The sequence below is a fragment of the Otolemur garnettii genome, unplaced genomic scaffold (assembly GCF_000181295.1).
Source record: "Otolemur garnettii isolate 467f Iridium unplaced genomic scaffold, OtoGar3 scaffold00019, whole genome shotgun sequence".
Classification (NCBI taxonomy): Eukaryota; Metazoa; Chordata; class Mammalia; order Primates; family Galagidae; genus Otolemur; species Otolemur garnettii.
Window position 1 is genome coordinate 9,350,877 of NW_003852414.1, and position 23,990 is coordinate 9,374,866.

The 23,990-nt window shown below is 36.8% G+C and overlaps 1 protein-coding gene across 1 annotated transcript in view; it reads right to left on the reverse strand.

Annotated features, from left to right (window-relative positions):
- Positions 1-23,990, reverse strand: part of GPR158 (G protein-coupled receptor 158) — a 317,486-nt gene that overhangs the window by 55,530 nt on the left and 237,966 nt on the right. The window lies entirely within an intron of this gene.

The following is a 23,990-nucleotide window of genomic DNA, read 5'->3' on the forward strand; positions in this document are numbered from 1 at the left end:
TACAAGATACACAGGCCAGCCAGTAAGAAGGAGAAGAGAGACATGCGAATAAGAAATCACATTCAGGTAACAGAGCTGTTGCCATAGTATCTCTGTAGTTTCAGTGTGACCAGAAGGGAAAAAGTGGCCAGAAGCAAAGCCACTCTACTTCCTTTCATATGTCACTGTGTGTTTCTGAGCAAGTCCTTACAGAATAAGAATTGGTTTAACACTGCTTAGGAAACTTTGTATAGTGTTAAAGGATTAATGCTTGTAAAACACACACATTAAGCAAGGTCATCATAATAGATAATATACCTACTGCCAAAATACTGAGTATTACCTTTGGTTTTATGTACCAGAGATGTGCATATTGCTGGGGGTTAGGGTGCTGACATTTTCTTGCTAACATTTTCCAAATGGAGCCCCTCCCTCTAGTATTAGGAAGAATGATATTACCTAAACTCTCTCCTGGTATTTCTCAAATATTGCTACTATATAAAGATATTAAACTAGGATTAAATTCTCAAAGTGTTTAAAAATTGGCATGGACAGGAGATAACATTGTTTTATATGCTCTTGAAGTCAAGTAAAGACTATTCAACTTTATTCTTTTACTTATAGATAGCATTTGCCCTTAATTTTCCAATTTACTTGATGAGTGATGAAGATACAGATAAAGGTTTGCCTTTAGAATTTAATCTACCAAAAAAAGTTGAGATTAAGAAAAAAAAAAGCATTGTTTAGTCTTTTCACAAAACCAGTTAAAATTCTATAAATTTGTATTCTAAGTTTTAGCTCGGACATTTTAGACACATTTATCTTGCAAAATTATGAGTTCTGTAAAACACATTTTGTTCATTGAAATTTAAGCGGAAAAAAGAAAGGAAAACTTAGGGGGAAAAGACATGCAGAGAAAAACTAGTAGAAGATTAGCAAATTGGGGGAGCCTATGTGTTCCTTCTCATAGCAGAAAGAGTAACAGATTACAGAGTAGAGATATAAGGATCTAAAGTCTAGAATATATAAAATCTCAAATATTTCTATTAGAAATGGCCTTAGAAATTATTCTGGAACAGTAGATTCCTGGGGACTGCAAAATCCTGTGAGTAAAGCTTTCCATTATCCACTAAGCTTTCTCCAGGTAAAGAATGAGCAAAGGTCAACAACTATATAATACAGTAGTCTGTAGTCTGTATAATGTTTCTATTTGAAAATAAATAATTACTTGTGAACCATCAGGAACTACTGATATGCCTTGAAACTTTTATTTTACAGAGGAAGAAGTTCAGGACTTATTACTATAAGTGAAAGGTTGAATTGGCAAGAAATTAATAAAAAAAATAGTCATTTATTTTGTTAGCATCTATAGATGAGGTAAAAGTTTAAAGTAGAAAATAAAATTCTAGAAAACTTAATAAAATGTGTTATTAGAAACAGCTCAGCACATGGTGAGCTGGAAACTCCAGAAGCAATGCCACTGGCCAGGGAGAGCCCAGGCTCTGAATCCAGCCCCCCTGGGTTTTGATTCTGGTTCTATTCTGTATTGGGTGTATGACTCTGACATTTACTTAACACTGCCTCGTTATGCCTCAGTTGTCCCATTTGTAAAATGGACACAACAACATTTCCTCCGGGAATACTTTGAAGTTGAAATGTAGCAGTGTAATTATTGGCCAATAATACTACAACAGTTTATTTACCTATATTTTGTTCTAAAAGTCACCATTCTCATTGCAATATAATTATATTTCATTATCTCAATGAACTGCTTTTTGATCATCCCAGCCACTCCTTTTGAATTCCTACAATCACTTTTTGTGTTTTAGGGTTTCTTTTACAGGCTTTTTTTTTTTTTTTTTAATTTCAGGTTAATGTAAGGGTACAATTAGGTTACAATGTTTGCATTTGTTATAGAGTCCCTCTTGTAGTTGTATCCTGCACCCAAGAGGTGTACTACTATCAGTTTTTATTTTTTATTTTTATTTTTTTTTTGAGACAGTCTCACTTTGTCACCCTCAGTAAAGTGCTATCGTGTCATAGCTCACAGCAACCTCCAACTCTTGGGTTCAAGCGATTCTCTTGCCTCAGCCTCCCAAGTAGCTGGGACTACAGGCACCCACCACAACGCCCAGCTATTTTTAGAGACGGGGTCTCTGCTCTTGTTCAAGTTGGTCTCAAATCTGTGAACTCAGATCCACCCACTTTGGCCTCCCACAATGCTAGGATTACAGGCATAAGCCACTGCGCCCGGCCCTACAATCACTTTTTCACTATATGTTTTTTCTACTATATCTCATGTTGCAGTTATCTGTATAGGTGTCTCTCTGACTCAAGTGTAAAAGTGGAAAGGCATGCTGCTCTACACATTCTGTGTGCTTTACAAAAAGAAAATTGATATATATTATTTTCTCAGTGATCTATTTTACCAAATTTTAAAAAGAAAATGTTATCTTCAAAATATTTAAAGCTCTGATTAGGATTCACTAATTACTGTTATTCTAATTTGCAAATTCATATCTGTTTACTCTGTCAGAGGCAATAGGGGTTTGGAAGCCATAAATCAGGTGTGGATCAGGTCTGTCAAGAAGTTATAACTTAGTAGAGTGGATATTACATGTAAATGATAAAAATAATGGCATAATCATACAAATATTTCTGTAGCACTTATTACATGCTAGAACTAAAGCATTTTTGCATATATTTACTCATTTAATCCTTACAGTATCTTAGAAGTAAGGACTTTTATTTTACAGGAGGAATGAGGCAGAGAATTTAAATAATGTGCCCAGGGTCACAAAGACAGAAAGTGTCAGAGCCTGGATTTGGATCCCAGGCACTTCAGTTCCAGAGATGATGCTCATTAAGACCATGCTGTCTTGCCTCTGTAATTGGCTCTACTAAGTGGGTGAACTGCATTATACTGAGGCTTCAAAAAAAAGGGAATTTATATGCAGTGGAAATAAGTGAAATTATCCTGGGAGGGCTGAATCTGAAAAAGAATCAGAGGAGGAACAGGTTTAAGTATGCAGGTATGCAGGCAAACAGGAAAAGGGGACAAGACAAGACAACTGCAGGCTGTGGGAAAGTTTGGAGTATGGAGGGTAAGGTTACAACCAAGAGGACATACAGAAGAGAACTGAAAGGAAAGCTCTAAAATAGAGATAGGGCAAGATCATTGTAAACTTTGAATAATAGCATGAAGAATTCAGATTTTATTCCAGAAGCACCAGACATGCCGCTGAAATTCTTTGTGCTGAGATCAGAAGTGTATATGGGGGCATTCATCTGGCACCGGCTGGAAAAGATTGGCTGGACTCCAGTTCTGAATCCACAGTAGTGCTTGGATTTAAACTGCAGAAAATAACAAGAACTTATTGCAGCTTTACATTTTTGCAATTCCTACACACGAGAGGGGATATGATTGTGATTACATGTCTTTGTACAACCCTGACCTAGAACGTATTACTTAGTACTTAGCTGTTACTGCCAAACAACAAAAAATGAATAAATTAATAGACTAAATATATAAAATATAAAAGATTACTTGGAATGTGCTCAATACATCCTCTCTGAAATTCCCAATAGAATATACTCAAAATGGAAAAAGAAATTGAAAAGGCGTCATAGGTCTAAAAATTAAGGGCAAAGGAGAAAAGATCCCTCAAATTTTAGTGGTGATTCTATCTGCTGCTTGGCAGATCTTACTGAAATAAAAAATACCATTTAAATAATATACCACAAGGTTGGGCATGGTGGTTCATGCCTGTAATCCTAACACCTAGGGAGACTGATGCAGGTAGACTGCTCAAGCTTAGGAGTTTGAGACCAGCCTGAGCACGAGGAAGACCCCATCTCTACTAAAAGTGGATACACTAGCCTGGCATTGTGGTGGACACCTGTAGTCCCCGCCACTTAAGAGGCTGAGGCAAGGATCACTTGAGCCTATGAGTTTGAAGTTGCTGTGGACTATGACACTACAGCATTCTACCCAGGGTGACAGAGTGAGACTTGGTCTCAATAATAATAATCTACCACATGTCTCACTCTCTGAGCCAGAATAAGATCTGAAATTCCAGAGGTAACAGTTAAAGATTTTTATTCATACTCCTCATCAGGGTCTAAACTGTGAGACCCATAGATTTTTACTAAACAAGAGAGACAAGTTAAAAAAAACCCTAGTCATGCCACAACTGTTTCTACATCAGCCCATCGTCTGTTCCTAGGTCAGAGTGACCACAATGAAGCAGGAGCTGGAGTCTGCAGAGCACACTGCGACTGCACCTGTGAACAGCCATAGCACTCAGCCTTAGCAACATAGCAAGACTCTGTCTCAAGTAGAAAAAATAAAAACAAAAAACAAAAAAACCTAAAAACCTTATGTGTGCAGATGAGTATACGTGCACACAAAAACCTATCCCCTGCTTGTGACCCTGAATTAAATACCCTTAACTTATTCCAGAAAACAAGGCATAAGGGGGCTTTTCACAAGAGTTAATAGGGAAAATGTAGTGTTTGTTCCCTTAAGATATATCTCTAAAACTTGTTCTCTATAATTACCAAAAAAGCAAAACACCAATAACAAAAAATCTGAGGCTATGGTTCGGCTTCCTACTTTCCCTCCTGATTCCCTTAGGAGCAAACTGCACACACCGCTAAGAGAAAAACCTCCACTAGTGAGCAGAATGGTGAGTGTGTGATCAAAGTATTATAGTTAACACTTTCACAGTGTATTACTATGAGAAAACTGTTATTTTCCAAAATGGGCAGTTAAGCTGTAAATGTGTGTTGAGAAAGGGCAAAAAAAGTTAATAGTGTTGATGGTAATCCTCTGATTTTAGTCTTAGCTATATAATCATGCCTCAGTATTTTACACATTCCTATAATCAGAAAAAAAGCACTAAATTTAGAATAAGAAACTACTCCAATATTTGCTCAATAAATGGTAAATAACATATTTATGCCATGATGCTGTTGAACAAGTATAAGGTCTAAAGTTTCAGGAAGAAAATCATTTTTCTAGGTACCATATATTAAGACTGAAATAGCTAAATAAATTAAGAATCTTCAGAAATAATGGAAGCATGAAAGTATAATAGAATAACTCCTGGGAATTATTTTGTTTTGGTTGGAAGGACTATCCATGAGGCATGGCTCTGTATATGAGTGTGCTGTGCATGCATTACACAACGAACAAAGATGACTTGAGTATTTTAGATGTATTATGATCATTTTCTGGCAGATGACAATAAAATGACTTGAGGAACAGGAGGAGTTTGGACCAGAAGTGGTGCTGTGTGGGCAGGGGCTGCTCACAATTCTGCCAGTAAGGGGGATTGGAGCAGTGTTTCTCAAACACTCATGTATGCACACATCACCTGGAGATTTGGCTAAAATGCAAATTGTGCTATATTTGGGATGAAGCCCAAGATTTTGCGTTTCTGATAAGCTCTCAGAGGATGTTGATCCAGCTGGTCCTTGGATCACAGTTTAAGGAGCACAAGCTGGCTGAACTGGGAATAACACACAGAGTGAAGCCTGCCAGCACAGGGCAACTGAACCATTCAGTTTAACAGAGACAATAAGAAAGTTAAAACTTTTAGATCTTCTCTTCTTATGTGACTAAAAGAAAGATGCAGTTAATCTATGAATATTACAATGGTAATGAAGTAGAAACTGGGATACTTTACTTCACTCAGAATATAAAATAGTTGCAACATGTACCTTAGAAAGAGCTGACTGCTGGCAGAATGATATACCTGGTTTAGATAAATAAATTATACATAGAATGAATTAATTAGCTAAAGTAAAATCACTATATATAAAGAAAGCAGGAGAAGAGATTTAATAAGATAAAAGGACTAAAAATTAAAGAAAATTCATTTGTAAAATAATATAATACATGAGTTATCTACCAGGCAGACGGGACTGCAGCTTAGTATAGAAGATAAAACAAGAGATTTGAGCTGCCCTAAATTGTGGTCTAAGCTCTACCACTAATGAGATGTATGACTGGGGCAAATCCCCTAAGTTCTCTGGGCATCGGTTTTTTTTAACAGTTTAATAAAAATACAGGGTCTCTGGAAGCACTTAGCAAACCTCCAAGCAATGGCAGCTTTCTCACTAACACATGAACATTACTTTTGATATTCGTCACATTTGAATCAATGATCTATTTCAGGGGTCCTCAAACTTTTTAAACAGGGGGCCAGTTCACTCTCCTTCAGACCATTGGAGGGCTGGACTGTGGGCCCCGGGATGAGTCAGCTGCTAAGCAGAACAGGCAGCAGTGGTAAAAACACCCGGTGGGCCAGATAAATGTCCTAGGTGGGCTGCATGTGGCCCACGGGCCGTAGTTTGAGGACACCTGATCTATTTAGTCTACTTCTACATGTATCTTCAAATAATGCCAGAAAAGCTTCAGAAGAGTATGAAGTTATGAATGGCTTATCTAGGGAAAGGGAGAGAAAAAGACAAGGCAAATTGAGCTTCCTTAAAGCAGAGCTATTAGTATGGATAAAGCAAGGGAACCAAGGTGCTTTTATTACCTATTTGTACATAATGAATCACCAAAAACTTAGTAGCTTAGAACAATACTCATTTCCTATTTTCACAGTTTCAGTGGGCCAGCAATCCAGGTACTGCCAGCCTCAGGGTCTCACAAGGCTTCAATTAAGCCATTGCTCATGGATTGGAACTCATCTGAAGGCTCAACTGGGAACAGACAGGGTTCCAAACTTGGGTGGTGGTTGTCAAGATTCAGCTGTTTGAGGGCTGGGAGAATCGAGGACCTTCACCGCTTACTGGCTGCCAGTAGAACACCACTCTCAGTGGGTGTGGTGCCCACTGAAGAGATTACACAGGCTATGAATACTAGGAGACAAGGAGCCATGGGCCCATAAACTACCTACTGCAAAAGGAGGCCTTACATTCAAATCATCAGAAAAGGAGTTGTCTACATGGGTTCAAAGCAGGGGAGATGGAAGAGGAGTATAGAGTAAAAAGCCATTACATACTTACAGCATGCCTATAGAGAAAGAATAAATGAAAATATTTTGGTTGTAATAAATAGAGAAAGGGTGGATGTCATGGATGCAATCTGCTGATAATGATTTAACACCTACAGGAGCAATCAAGAAAGCATCCATTGCCCAGGTTTGTGACTGGACCCTAAAATCATGGAATGGTGTCAAAAAGGAAGTGGTTGCAAAATTGTTTAAAAAATGCAGCATATCAGCAATATTATGGATGAAATTGAGGATGATGACGTTTACTGGGATGAGCAAAGTGACTCTTCAGAAGACATTGGTAATGTAGAAATTAAAGATACTCCTAACATTGACAGTGATGTAGAGCTCTTGACTTTCCATGATACATAAATATCGTAAATTTGTTACACATACATAAATTTTCTTGTACCTTTTATATGTTGTTGTATTTTGTAATTATTTATCATATAAAATTTCTATAATATATTAAACATTAAATGCTAACTTTCTGTTATAATACAAAAATAAGTACATAAATATAAACAAATAAAAATTTGATTAAAAAATAAGACAAAAAGATTTTTTCCTGGAAGTCTGGGCCAAAATCATGGGTGTGCAGTATACATGGGAACACATTACATATGGCAAAATACAGTAATTAATGTTTTTCCAATGTGAATATATCACTTTTATAATAAAGGAATGAAATGCATGAAAGGATTTATGATTATTTCATTTATAAACACTATAAATGCTTGATTCTCAAAATGAAGCATGGAGGGTGGTTTCTAGTATTGGGGATCAGAGACAAAATGAAGAAAATACTATATGTAATTATCTGTGCGCTGACATTATGTGGAGATGGCAAAATATAGAAAATGACCAAAGACAATTTACAGAATTTTAGGAAGGCCAGACCTCAGAAAACAAAAATGCAACAGAATTCTCAGAAAAAGAATTGAGATTAGCCACAGTATGTAACAAAATAATATAAGCAAAATCCTTTTGAAGGCCTAGAAAGGAATACACAAAAAAATATGGTTAATGTACCATTCCTGGTCCTTACACAGTCTGGCTCTAGGCACTGGTTCATCTGTTTAGCTTAGCTTAGGTAGTTCCCACATTATAAAAATCCAACTGATGTACAACTTGTATTTATAAACAAAAGCTATCACAGGTAATAGATAAATGTACATGTTCCAGTTTACACATAAATTCAGCTTAAGAACAAACCTACAGAACCTACCCCATTTGTAACCTGGGGACGGCCTACATTGCAACTCATCCTTTTCACGGATAGTGTTGTATAGACAATTCATTAGGGAAAAAACCCCAAAACCTCTTTCTGTTTAGAGTCCATTGATTCATATCAATATTCCCCCTTCCCACTTTGGTTGAAGAAAGTGTGCAAAACATGAACAACAGGCTCCATAAACCACAACTTGAACTAAAAGCTGACAATAGTGGGCTTGGAAACTTGGGCTGAGGTAATAGTAGGTTTGGAAGCTGTACTCACAATCCAGGCTTAGAACTGGCCTGTTGGTCCACATGTTGCCCTCTGTGAAGTCACCATTTCCAGGACCAACTCTGAATGCTCTGGGCAGAAGTATGCATCTATTTCTTGAGAGGCAGGGTGCTATAGTAGAAAGATTACTGTCTGGATCTGGAGACTCAAGGGACTGCTCTGCTACTTACTAACTGCACGACCTTGACCAGGCCATCTCAACCATCTGCTGCCTCATTGGAAAGCTGCTGAGTTCATTATCCTTCCCTCCCTCCCCACAAGGTGAGATAAACGTATGTGAAAGCATTATGTTGACTGAAGTAGTATAATTTCCTCCCATATTTATTCTGTAAAGATTGATGCAAAACCCTTTTTATTCCCATCTAAAGTGAGCACTAGGTGATTCTACCAGATCCTTATAAATTCTCTCTCAATGGCAAATTGCCACAAATAATACCAAATTCCTATGATGTGGGAGCTGCTTCGCCAGCTCACTTCAGTCTGACTCATTGCCCCATCCCTTTTGAGAGGACACATTCTTATTATTCAGCTCCAAATAAAAAAGGGCTGAAAATAAATACCTAAGTGTAACTATAGGTTGCCATAAAAACACTTCAGAATTTGTCAGTAAGCAATAACAGACTTTGTCAATATATTCTGAATCCTCCTTCTATTCACTTTCCTCTTATAGAGTACTGTGCTTAGCACATAATCATTACCAGTAATAAAAAGCATCAAGTACACGGAGTTTTTACTGTTTACAATGAACTCAATTTTTCTTTTTTACTGACTTGAGATACTTAGGAGGTTAAATGACTTACCCAAGACAACATAATTTGAACATGTTAAAGATGGAATTATCCTCAATTGTCAACATTTTCACAGAAGGCTCCCTTTTCTTTTTAATGAAAACTCGTCTCCAAAAGTTGGATTTCTTTATCGGCAAAAGTCAAGTTACTGACTGCCCAACCATCTAAGTATTTGAAGGTAACCATTCTTTTACATTTAGGCATAAACCTCCCTTTGAAATTCAAACAGCATGCTCCCTCCCCTGCCTCATCTCCATAAGCTGAATACTCAGGTACTCTCATCTGCAGAAGCGTCTGCTCCTCCTTCAACTGCTCTTACCTCTGCAGTTCAACGCACCCCAACTTCACAATTCCTCTACTTCCTCTAGCCCACTGTCATTTCCCTATAGTCTTCTTCAGTGACTTATCCCAAATGGTGTTGTCCTGCATACGGGTATCACCTGGAAAAGTTCTGCCATTAAAATCTCTTCCTCACTTTTGTTCCTATCTTGCCATGCCCTTATGGCAACTGCCCCTGGTATTTAGTCTAACTGGGCTCTTTAATACCTGAATTGATCTCATCATATCAGTCAACACTGTAAGGTGCCCTAAAGGTCACCATACAAACATACACAGGGGAAATGTGAAATTGTAGCTAAACGTACAAACACTGACCCTCTACTCCCACCTCCTGCCATTCCCCCAAGACCCACTCTTCCACACCGTCTCTGAACATGCTAGACTTTCTAACACAACTTTGCTGTTCCAACTGCTTAGGAATGTTCTTAATTCTTTACTCAGCAAACTGTGTTCTTTAATATCTAGCTCAAATATCACCTGTTGGGGAAGGGACACTTTCTGTATCTTTCCAAGGCGGTCTGTGTAGAATCTACTGTGTAGTTTTAAACATAGTTAACTGAGGGTATAGCTTGTATCTCCAGCACAGGGAACCTCTGACGTGGTGCCTATAGTTTATACACCTCAGTGTCCCAAGTACAGTGCCTGGAATGTAGTGGGTCATCAATATTTGTTTGCTGAACAAGTGAATAAACCAAGTTTGCTGCCCACCTAAGCTTCTAATTCACTACATTTAAATCATCACCAAAGCAGATCTTTTTTACCTCTGACCTTGTCTTTAATTTAACTCTATTACCATTACTGCTACTTTAGTTCAGCCCCTTATCCTATTTCATGTGGATTCTTTAAATATCATTGAAATTTTTCACCTTGTCACTAGCCCATTCTTCGTATTTCTCAAGAGTTTTCTATCTAAAGTACAAATCTGATAATATCTTACCACTGCTTAGAAACCACTTTTTTTTCCCTATAGTTTACACTGCTTACAATGGCGTATCAATTTCCCTTCTTGTATGTCCCTACCATTCTTTATTAGTCCTTTCCTTCAATTCAATCTAACATATACCCATGTTCTAGCCACATGGAATTTCTCAGCCCTAAACATGCGTAGACTTCCATAACTCCAGGCATGTCTTCTGCCTACAGTATTTTCTTCCCTTTCTTTCTTCCATTATTCCAGAGGGCAGATGCTTCCTCTCTTCTGTAGCCTTCCCTGCCATCCCTTTCTCTGTGCTTCCTGGGCCTTTTGCTCAGCCCTGTGTTTTGGAGCATATCACACTACTGAACCCTACTGTTGCAGCTCTCCCTCCTCTGAGGGGCAGTATGTGCAACTTAGGCTCATTGAACAAAGGAAAGTGCTTCTCATTTAGGAATCATCAGTTCTGAATTCAGCCACCCCTTTAGGTTTAACAAGCTAAATGTGCTCATATACTTATAAGAATGTGAGCGTGACCAAGTCACAACGAGAAGGAGAAGTTTTTGGAATAGGTTTTGGTCAGAGTCACAGCATATGATCTGCCACAACATTCTGTTTGTGCTATACTAAAGACAGGTGCAACTAGATGTGTTATGAATGGTCTGATCTTAAGGCTCCAATAAAAGAATAAATTATTTTAAAATATCTTTCTTATCCTTCATCAAAAGGCCTAAAATACTTACTATCAGAATCACTTTTTTAATCTTTAAAAGATCTCTATAGAAATTTATCCCAAAGGATTGCCGTGATTACAATTAACTGAAAGCCACTTAAGACAGAATAAGTTTCTGAAGGAAGAGGCACAGGATGGGTAAGTTTTGATGCAAAGTAGAAGAGAAGAAAATATTTGGGACATGGCCTACTGCTCAGATGGATGGAGAGAGGTCCATGAGGTGGCCTCTGGGACAGAGGAGCTGACACCAGGGTCGGAAGGGCTTGGTACTCATGCAGAAAGTGGTATCAGGAGAGGCAGAGAGAAGCTGGGAAGATGACTGATCTTGGACCTGTTTCCTGTTGGTACCTCTCCAACACTCTCCAGGAGTGTTATCACAGCAAAATTATGTAACACAAGCAAGACCTTAAGCAGAATTTTTTTTCTACATGTGTGCTTATTTATCTGCATAATGGATAAGTTTCATTCATGTTATACAGTTATAAACTTTCCTACCTGCTGGGGTCTCACTAGCAATAGAATGCTCTTGCTGCAGGGGAGGTGAGGCAAAGATATTTAGCCACAAACACTTCAAAAGGCTGTCAGATGGGCCTCCTGCCTGTCCTGTGTCCAGTCAGGTGTGAAGTCCTGTGGCTTCTACATCTGTAATAACATTTTATCACTAGAGGTCATTTTGAGCTGTTCTTGAACTTCATAGAAATGAATCAAAGAATGTGTATTCCTTTGTCAGACTGAATGACTACCACATTCTTGACGCTGTAAGCAGCTTCACATTACAATGCTCCTACATACTGGGGAAGCCCTTTGGATTTTTAAAATACTTTTAACTTTTCACATGCATTATCTTATTGAAGAAGCCACACAGCTTCAGTTCCACTTCAGGTCAGGAGGAGGAGACCATCCCAGAAGTATAAGGAGGAAAGAATACCTACAAAGATCTTCAGCTGCTGCCTAAACCCCTGCCTGTCCCCTGGAAGTGCAGAAGGAGAAGGGCTGAGGGAGCAAAAGCCACTGTTTCTGGGGGAGTGGGATGACACTAAAAGTTTTTGGTGATGCCACATTTAAATCACTTAGATAGGAAAGGCCACTAGGTTTGTCTGTTTTTTTTTTTTTTACTCTTCCAATTGATGGAAGAGTGAGACAAAAATGCGTGAGAACTATTGTTGGTCACTCGGCAGTTCAGAGAGAGGAGACAGAAAAGCAAGAGAAAAACATGGGCAGAATAGGGCAGATCTAGGAAGTGGAACCAAGAGGTTATTTACTCAAAACATAAGAAAACTACTCGAGGTGAAAGGTCAGGCTCACAGGGAATGAAGAAGGCTGTTTTAAGAGATCTTCTCCACTTGAGCAGTCACTAGGCCAACAGATGTTAAGAGTTCTGTGTTTCCAAGAAAGGAAAAGCAAGTATCTAGTGTACAAACCAGTGGACAAACATACACACTCACACAAGAGAAAAACAATGAAACTCAAGTGGGGGTCAGGAGGGAGAGGGTTGGGTAAGCTCTCACCTAACAGGCAAAATGGAGGGGTACTTGGCACACCTCCTAGGGGAGGGTACAACTACAACTTGGACTCTACCTAACAAACTCAAAACATTATAAACTAATCACCTATACTATCATATTGATCTGAAATTAAAAAATAATAGTAATAAAAAAAGAAAAAAATCTTTCTGTGTCTCTTTTAACTCCATCTCCATATTTACAATTAAGTTATTGTCACGTTAATGTGTTTCACTACAATTTTTTGGTACTGTTTTTGGATTAGTAATCCTTCCTTTGTAGTTTTAAATAATAAACCACAAGCTAGACAATGCCAGAGTAGCCAAGGCAACCTCTCCTCCCTGCCATGGGGGCTTCCTAAAGATGCCTTTGATGAGATGTCTTTACTTTCCATACATTCCAAATTATTCATTTTATATTTCATGTCCATTGATTGTTGTCATCATTTTCCCCTGTAAATTTATCTGGTTGTTAACACCACCATTTGCTGAAAAAACTTTACTTTCCCTATGGAAGTCTTCATAAAAAAGCAATTAATTTTAATAAGTCTGGATCTATTTCTGGCTTATTTTGTCCCATGCATCTATTTATCTATCCTTAGATCAGTTAACACTATAAATCCTCCAGATTTGCTCTTTTATTTAGCTAATCTAGGTCCTTTACTTTTCTATATAAATTTTAGAATCAACTTGTCAATTACTATAAGAAAAGCCTATTGGGATGTTGATGACAATTGCAATGGTTCTACAGACCAATTTGCAGAGAATAAAACCATATAATTCATGGACATCATGTTTCTCCACTGATTTATCTTGTCTCACCAATAATGTGTTTTGTAGTTTTTAGTGTTGATTTCTTGCACAATTTTTGATAAATTTATTTCTAAGTATTTAGTGCTTTTAGGTACTACTGCAAATGTAATTTTAAAATATTCACTTCCAGTTGGCTGCTGAAGTATATAGGAACAACTGATTTTTGCATACTGGCTTTGTATCCTACAACCTTGCTAATTCACTTACTAGTTCTAATGTAGATTTCTTCAGATATTTTAATGCAAATGATTGTGTTGTCTGTGAACAAAAAAAATTAATACTTCCTTTTGAATTTGTGGCCTTTTATTTCTTTTCTTGCCTATACCCTTAGCCAAGATCTTCAGGATGATGCTTAATGAAAGTAGTTTGAACAGATATCAATTGCCTTGTTCCTGGTCTTAAAGGAAAAGGTGTACAATACTTCAGTATTAACTACTGTTTTCATCATCCTATATTATGCTGAGGAAGAGTCTTTCTTCTCTTTGTTACTGAGAGGTTTTAATGTAGAATTCTACCATATGCTTTTTCTGCATCTATTGTGGAGATCATATGAATCTTCTTCTTTACCCTGTGACTGTGATGGATTACACTTTGAATTTTAAAAACCATTAGTTTAACCTTGAATTTTTGGGATAAACACCACTTGCCCATGATGTACTATCACCTTTATATATTTCTAGATCAAATTTGCTAATATTTCATTCAGGAATTTTGAATCTACATTCATAAAGGGTATTGTTATGTTCTTTTCTTACAATACCTTAGTCAGGTTTGGGGCTTAGCATGATTAAAGGAGTTGGTATAACAGTATGGGTAGAACACGTTATTAGGAAGTGTTCCTTTTTCTTTTATTAAAAAGTTGTCTAAGATAGATAGCATTTCTTTCTTAAATGTTTGATAGAAATATCTAAAGAGAACCTAGCCTAAGATCTTTCTGAGAAGTTTTTAAATTATGAATTTATTTAATTTAAATATGCCTATTCACATTTACCATCTCATCTGTCAATTTCAGGAAGTTGTATTTCTCAAAAATTTGACCATTTTATCTAGGTTGTGGAATGTACTGGCGTAAAGTTTTATTGTAATATTGCCTTACTATCTTCTTAATGTCTGCAGGATCTTTAGTGATTCCCTTTCATTCTTGATATTGCTAACTTGCATATTCCTTTTTTTCCTTGATCAGTCTTGTCAGAGACTTCCCAACTTTATCACTTTTAAAAAAATAAGTTTTGGGGTGCTTTCTTGATAGTTTGTCTGATTTCAAATAGAGTCTTATCTTTATTATCTTTATTATTCTATTTATTTGGGGGTTAACTTGCTTAGATTTGTAAGGCGAAATCATAATTCATATTTTTTCTAACACTAGTATTTTATTTTATAACGTTCTCTATAAGCACTGCTTTGGTTACATCCCACTTATTTTGTTACTAAGTATTTTTATTTAATTATCAAATTTAAGATATTTCTTATTCCATTGTGATTTTCTTATTTGAATAACTGCTCATTTAGGAATTGTTTAATTTCAAATTATTTGGAGCTTTTTTAGTAACATATTTTTGCTTACTGATTCAATTCAAATTGATGTCACATATACTTCTTATAATCTTCATTTAAAAAATTTTATTGGAATCTATTCTATGGCACACCACAGAGCTATCATGGTGAGGATTTCATGTAAAAACCTCTGACTTTAAAGAGTAATGAGATAAATGCACAATTATCATTTTTTCTCTATATGTATTTTGAAGTTCTGTTATTACATGCATACATGTTTAAAGCCATTGTTGTGGCTTCCTAATGAACTATGACACTATCATTATGATAAAATGTCCCCTTTATCTCTGTTAATATCCTCTTTATTTTTTCTGAAAGTAACATAACCATGCCAATTTTCCTATGATTATATGCTTTTCAATCATATTACTTTCATCCTATCTATATATCTAAAGTATATTTCTTATAAACAGCATATAGTTGGGTCTTGGTTTTTTAGAAGTCTGGCTAAAAGTACCACCCAGTCTGTGAGTGGGCTTCTAACGCCTGAGGTTACCAAGGGTTGTTTCTTGCTTGCCTGACAATGGTACATCCACTCTTTCTGGGAAACCCAACAAATTTCTCTGCCACCCAATGGGCTGCAAACATACCTTCTATGACAAGGTCTGAATCCCAGCTTTATGTGGGGAGCCCCTCTCCAAGTTTGTCCTTTACTGGCTACTCTCCTTCAGCTGTAGGATGTTATTGAGAGTTCTCTTTCTATCTTCTTGTTACTGCCCTATTATAATACTTGTGTTTTTATGTTTTCCATTATAACTGTTATTTGTTGGAAAGGTGATCCAACATAAGCTACTCTTTAATTGGAATCAGAATTTCTATATGGTTTTTATAAACAGCTTTACTGCAATGTAATTTACATTTTATATTATTCATTCCTTTAAAACTTACCTAGTTGCATGATCCTTACTACAATTGATTTCTGAACATTTCACTACCCCAAAGAGAAACTCCATAACAATTAGCAGTCATTCCTCACTCCTCCCCTGCCATCAGCAACTGCTAATCTTTCCGTCTCTCTAAATTTGCTAATTTCGGACAATTCATATAATAGAATCATGCGATCAATACATAGTCTTTTTAAACTGCCTTCAATTTAGCATAATGTTTTCAAAGTTCATTAATATTGTAGTATGTACTCAGTACTTTATTTCTTTTTATTGATGAATAATATTCCATTGTATGGATATACTACATCTTGTTTATCCATTCATCAGTTGATGGGCATGTGAGCTGTTTCCATTTTTTGGTTATTGTGAAAATGCATCTATGAATATTCATGAGTTAATATGTCTTTATTAGAACATATGTTTTCATTTCTCTTATATGCCTAAGAATGGAATTACTGAGTTATATGGTAACTTTATGTTTAACATTTTGAGAAAATTTCAAACTGTTTTGGAAAGTGACTGCACCATTTTTAAATTCCTGCCAGAAATTGATGAGATTTCCGATTTTCCTACCTCTTTGCCAATACTTGTCTTTGCCTGTCTCTTTGATACAGCCATCCTTGTAAGTGTGAGGTGGTACCTCACTGCGGTTTTGCTTTGCATTTCCCTAGTTAGTAATGATGTTGATCACCTTTTCATTTACTTATTGGCCATTTGTATATATTCTCTGGGGAAATTCAGGTCCTTTGCCTATTTTTTAATTGCACTGTAGTCTTGTTATTACTGAGTGCTGAGAGTTCATTATATATTATGGAGCAAGTACCTTATCACATATATGACGGATGTGCTTTCTTCTCACTTTCTTGGTGGTATAATTTGTAGCAAAGAGTTTTTTATTTTGATGAAGTCCAACTTACCTATTTTATTCCTTTATCACTTGCGGCTTTGGTGTCATATCTAAGAAACCATTGCTTAACCCACAGTCATAAATATGTATGTGTTTCCTAGTAAGATTTTTACAGTTTTAAACTCTTTTATTTAGGCCTGTGATTTATTTGGAGTTAATATTTGTATACAGTGTGAAGTAGGAGTCCAACTCTATTAGTCTGCATGAAGATACCGCTTTCTTCCAGTGCTATTTATTTAAGAGTATTCTTCCCCAATAGAACAGACTCTATACACATAGCAATTCACCATAAACAAAAGGAATTATTTGGGGGAATCTTTAGATTTTATTCCACTGATCTTTAAGTACATCTCATGCCAGAATCATAATTTTTTGATTTATGAAGCTTTGTAACAAGTTAAGTAGAAGTTAGCAAGTATGAGTCTTCCAAATTTGTTTTTTTTTTTTTTAACTGTTTTCGAGATCCTTGGCATCTTGCACGTCTATACAAACTTTAGGATCAGTTTAAGAATTTTAGCAAAAAGATAGCTGGGTTTTTCATAGTTTGTATTTAATCTGTAGCCCAATTTGAAAACCCATTAAGTTTTCTAATCCTTGACTTTCAGTTATTTAATTCTTTAATATCCCTCAATGATGTTTTGTAGTTTTCAGCATAAAGTCTTATACTTCTTGTTAGATTTATTTGTAAGTATTCTGTTCTTCTTAATGTGGTTTTTAATAGAATTGCTTCATTAAGTTCATTTTAGGATTGTTCATTGCTAGAGTATGAAAATAGGGTTAATTTTATACAGTGATCTTACATCCTGCAACTTTGCTAAACTTACTTCTACTTAGTTCTAATGGTCTTTCTTTTGTGGATTTTTAAGGATTCTCTCTATAGAGCATTATTTCATCTTGTGGGTGCAGTGGCTCACACCTGTAAGCCTAGCAGCCTAGAGGTTAGAGGTGGAGGCAGCCAGATAGCTTGAGCTCAGGAGTTTAAGACCAGCCTGAGCAAGAACGAGACCCCCATCTCTAAAAAGAGTCAAACCTTGTGGTGGGCACCTTTAGTCCCAGCTACTGGGGAGGCTGAGGCAAGAGAATTACTTGAGCCTAGGAGTTGGAGGTTGCTGTGAGCTATGACACAATGGCACTCTACCAAGGACAACAAAGTAAGACTCAAAAAAAAATAAAAGTTATTTCATCTTCAAAATAGTTTTGCTTCTTCCTTTCTAAACTGGATTCTTTATTTTTCTACCTCATTTTTGTGCCTAATTTCTTTAGCTAGAATCTCTAGCACAATACTGAATAGAAGTTGTAACAGTGGGCATCATTGTCTTGTTTCTGATCTTAGGAGAGTATTATACAGATGTCTGCTAGCTCTGGTTGGTTTATACTATTTCCTTATTAATCTTCTATCTAGTTTTTCTATTCATTATTGAAAGTAGGGCACTGAAGTCGATAGATACTTGGATTAAATTGTCTATTTTTTATCTACATGAGTTTCTGAGAGTAGAAAAACTAATTAGAGAACTTGGGGAGTCCATCTACTGACCAAAAACTTATGGCTGATTTCTCAGGCCCAACCACAGGCAATTACAAGGCTTTTTCTAGCAGCCTCACGGTGAAATCTCCCCTTCCACTTCATCACAATTCTGATGCACTGCAGTTGCTAAAAGGGAATTGAGTCAAGGACTCAGGTCCCCTAATCAGCCATGCTCTTACTCATATCTGCATTCTTAGCATAGGTGCCTTCATCCAAAATTTCTTCTCAATGGGTTTTCTTTGCTCTGACTCACTCTTCATTCCTAGCCCTTCCCCCAACCCCTGGGTCTGTAAGACTTCAGGAGTCTTTCCTTCATGGCTTCCTCTGCGGTGAGGCAATTCCCTAGGACTGAGCCATCTGACCCTTGTGCCCAGTGCCAACCCATGGGTAAAAAATGGAACAGTAGGGAAGCCAGTCTTTTCTCTATATTGCTCATTAAGCGATTAAAGGCTTGACTGTTACTTTATTTGAGCTTATTGCCTTAATTAGCTACTGATTCCTGGTTTCAATGCAGCTCAGCTCTTGAGAATATTTTTAAATATAATTTTACCTTTTGAAGTTAAAAAATATATAGAAATTGAGATCAATAAAGCCTTGCCATTTATACACTATAGAAATTAATAACTGTGTATATTTTAATATACCTGCTTTGGGTCTGAAAACTTTACTCATATTAAGGAGAAGTTACCTAATTCCCCTCCACTGTCCCACTGTCTTCTACCTTCTTCAGAGGCAAGCAATAAAATGAATTTGACATATAGCCATCTACTACATGTTTTTCTACTTTTGTTCCATTTATATGTTCCATAAATAATATATAACCTTATTTTGTGATTCCTCTCCACTGTCCCACTGTCTGCTACCTTCTCCAGAGGCAAGCAATAAAATGAATTTGACATACAGCCAGCTAGTGCATGTTTTTCTACTTTTGTTTCATTTCTATGTATCCATAAATAACATAGAAACTTATTTTGTGTTTTGAGTTTTAAAACTTACACGCAAGTAGTAAATAGTATATTTGCCTTCTGCAACTTACAGATCTGTCTTTATAGCAAATTAAATCAAACAGATGCAATTTCCATCAAGGCAGAGTTAAATCCAGATCTCTTCTCTCATTATTCATTTCCCTCCAACATCTATATCTCTTTATGAAAGCCAAGGAGAACTTGATGAAAGTTGGCATTGCTGTCCACAGAGTTATAAGGGACAAGGAGGCTGTCACTGTTGGAAGATTTCTCTTCATGAAAAAATAAGCCTATATTTCCTTAAAAACAGGGCTCAAACAGATTTCCAGAGCTCTTTAAAAGTAAAGGATTTGTTAAATTCTCTAACCATGCCAAGCACTTGGTAGGTAACAGGATTAGCAGGAACCAGTTCCATATTCTCATTTGAATATTTATGGGCATCTCCCTAAGATCGTTAAGGAATTACAGAAGTGGGAAGAGCTTCTGAGACCACTGTGCCAATTCTGCCAACTTACAACCTAAAAAACTGAGACTCCAGGAGAGTAAATGACTTGTGCAAAGTCAGACAACTGGCTAAACCTGGACTATAACTCAGTTCTGATCTCTACTTCACTGATTTTTATATTGATCATTGGTTATTAAACTAGGTTCTATGGAAACATCCCAAAGGTTACATATTAGGGTCAAAGGAGAACATCAAGCAAGTTAATCTCTGGGCCCGGATGTTGAATAATTATCTTCCTTTGCTCATCTGGGTAGGATGCAATGACTCTTCGAATCCCTTTTGGCAACAGTTCTCATATGAGCTATTATTTGGAGAATGTTCTCTGCCGTTGCTTTCACACCATCAGCAAGATGCCATTATTCTTGCTAAACTCATTTGATGGAGTCTTGAAAATTCATCTAAACACTTAGAACTGGGCCAAATTACCAAGTAATATTGTTATCACTGCTATCACTTTTGTATTCATTTACATATCATGTTAAAATATGTAAAACAGAGGGATTAACAACATGACTATTCTAGTCTACTAAAATGTAAAGCTCCTACATAATATCAGCTTTGCAACTAATTTATTAGCCATCTAGGATATACATTTTTTTCATTTGGACTGTCTTATTAAACAAAGGTGCATTTATAAACCCTGTTGGTTGTCTAGCCACACAAAATTCCCCTTCTTCATTACTAACAGAATTCACATATTATTCAAAGGTCAATCCCAGTAACAGACTATCTTTCCTAAAGATGAACACACTGATCTGTGTCTCATCCCACATGGTCTTCTTACTAAATGATGTTTGCCTCCTTGTGCCTTTTAACCACTTCATCCTATAGATTGTGCTGCAAGTGATACATAGTATTATGAGACTTTGGAGCTTAGGTCATAAAAGCGAATACAGCTGACACCTAGATCTCTTTTTCTTGGATTGCATAAGTGCTTTTTGTAAAGAAGTCAAGAATCCACATGGAAAGGCCAGGAGCTTTGCCATAGGTCTAGCTGTTGGTAGCTCTTCTGGTCAAGAGAAAACATCAATACTAAATGTGTCAAAAGTCTTCAGAAAATGTCAACCTTAGCCTTTATGTCTCCCAGCAGAGCCCTCGGATATGATAGAGCAGAGAGAAGCCATTCCTGCTGTACAGTCAGAATTCTTGACCCACAAAGCCTGTAAGTGTAGTAAGTAATTGTTTTATGCCACTAATTTTCGAGGTAATTTTTTATGGAACCATAGTAACTGGAACGATCCTGCACAGAATTAGTTCATCAACAATTATGTGCACATAGGGAAGCAAAACTCAATGGAATTAAAATAGGAGAGCAGGGGGAATAGGAGATGGGTAAATTCACACCTAAGAGGTACACTGCACTTTCACTTACAACTTTGACTTAAAAGGTACAGAAGCAAACTATTTAACCAAAACATGTATACCCCCATAATGAAATTTTTTAAAAGTCCATGATATTTAAGGGACACTTATTCTATATTTAGTCCCAGAAGTAGATTCTGATTAAATTACATGTATGTTTTTCAGTCAAGGGCAATCATGTTCCCAAGTGACATTTGGAAATGTCTAGAGACATTTGTTATAACTAAAGAAGTGGTGCTTCTGGCATCCAGTGGGTAGAGGTCAGGGCTGCTGATAAACATCCTACAGTGCACAGTACAGCCCATCCTTCTCCCCCAACAAAGGATTATCCAGCCCCAAATGGCAATAATCCCAAAACTGAGAAATCCCTGAACTAAGCCCATAGCTTTGAGCACACAGACCTACCAATTAGTAAGCTACTTATCAAAGTAAAAAGATGCTAGATAGTTAAAGATGATGAAATTCTAGTTTCTAATTCTAAAAATTAAAATGAAGTTAGAGACCAGAAATGTTCACAAAAATACCAACTATTTGAATACCTCATCTGATATGGGTATTCAGGTAGAAATTTATAGCTGTAATCACCCTGTTTTCCTTAACAGTTTTTGAAAACCGTCCTTACACAATTTCTATACTGAAAGAGACTAGCGTAAAGAAGGCTGTACATCAGAAATCACAGGTGGGGCAGTGCCTGTGACTCAAAGGAGTAAGACGACATCCCCATATACCGGAGGTGGTGGGTTCAAACCCAGCCCCAGTCAAAAACTGAAAGAAAGAAAAAAAAAGAAAGAAAGAAATTATGGCTGGATCTACGGAGTGTAACTTTGGTTTTGTAGATTCCTCCTTAGTAAGTATTCAAATCAACTGAAGGCTTAGCAAGGTAACAATATTCAGACTAGGACCTCAGATTTCAAAAGTACCAGTAGTTGAATACTTTTGTGAGCCAAAGCATCTTTGGAATTTCCCTCCTGCCCCTTTGTCATCAAAAGTAATTAACTGTTGACTGTGGTAGTTTTAAAATAATGTGTTAGAGTGATTGTCACAGCAAATCATTGCTACATTGTCAGAATTTTTAAAAATTGTACCTGATACAGTGTATCTTTTCTTCTTTTGTGATGTATACCTTGCCTTGAGGAATGCTATAAGCATATTTCCATAGTCAGACTCAAGTTTCCTTTATTTATTTTGTAGAATGTACGAAATATGGCATGGACTTATTGAATTATAAAAAATAGTACATGAAAATTACTGCTTTGTAGTATTTACATTTGGGTTCTTCATCACCCACGTTCTACAGATACTACTGGACCCCATTTTTTTCAGAGAAATACTAATATTATCTCTAGGTGTGTATGTTTCCTGATTCTATCTTTTTTCTAAAGCGTGGTGATTTTAATTAACCACACTCCTCAGCTCTGGGTAGTAATCAATAGCACTGTTCACAAAATTCTCATTTCTCTCCTGCCAGGCAGTGGTAAGATTACCCTTACATTCTCTGTTAACATTAGGAATGGCCACATGCATATGCCTTTTGGTCAGGAGCTATAAGAGCCAGTGTGTGCCCTGCCACATTCTCTTTTCCATCCAGCCTCTGGTAGCAATGCTCCATGTAGCTGTCTCGATTGCAGAAGAGCATCATGCATTTAGGCCACTGTCCCCAGCTGATGCATTTGAGATGGATGACACGTACCAGAGCAGAAGCCTTGCTCAACTACTTATAGTAGTTGTCTAGGACCATAGCACAGCCTAGTCTATCTTGTCTCATGCGTTTTGATAAAATGCACAGTGGCCAAACTTTTGTGAGGTTGATCCGCAAATAACAACACAATGTCTGTACTTTCAGTATTAGAGTACACAGTCTCATGCTAATCAATATGTAGCAAAAGCTAATTTGCAAGAAACGATAATTATTCACTCTTTCAGCTACTCTTAAGTAACTGAATTAAGGCACACTATCATCAGAGTGCTATGTACTTGTGCTACATTGGCTGGGCCCTTACAGAATTTCCTGAACTTCATTTTAGTGTCATGCAATCAGCCCCCAATGATGACTGTTTCAGGAAATATCCCTAAGAAACTCATTATTGCATTTGTTAGAGTGACATGAAAACACTGTTTATGCCTGTTGTCTGTCTAGGAGAGTCTAGGGCTCAGTATGAGGAATGCCTATGCTAAAAGTGGTTTGCCTTTACCTCAGGGAAGTTCTCAATCATGTAACTACTTCCCACTTTGTGCTGGCTATTAGCAAGTTCCAAGTCAAATGTGTGGACCTTTTCCAGTCAAATTATGAAACCACAAAACCATATGGGATATATCTAGGGAACTCACCGGTTGTCATTATTCTTTCCTGCCAAAATTTTCTTTCCCTTTTTATTTCTGCACTAAATTGCTATGTTTTAATTTCGGATCTATTTTTATTATTTTGTTGTTCTACAGATAAACTATAGCTACAGCTACACTCTATATCAGTGGTTCTCAACCTTCCAAATGCCACAACCCTTTAATACAGTTCCTCATGTTGTGGTGACCCCCAACCATAAAATTATTTTCGTAATTTTGCTACTGTTATAAATTGTAATGTAAATATCTGATATGTAGGATGTATTTTCATTGTTACAAAGGGGTTGTGACCCACAGGTTGAGAACTGCTGCTCTATACTATATGTCTATCTCCTATAAACTTTTTTTAAAATCCTGTTTTGTAA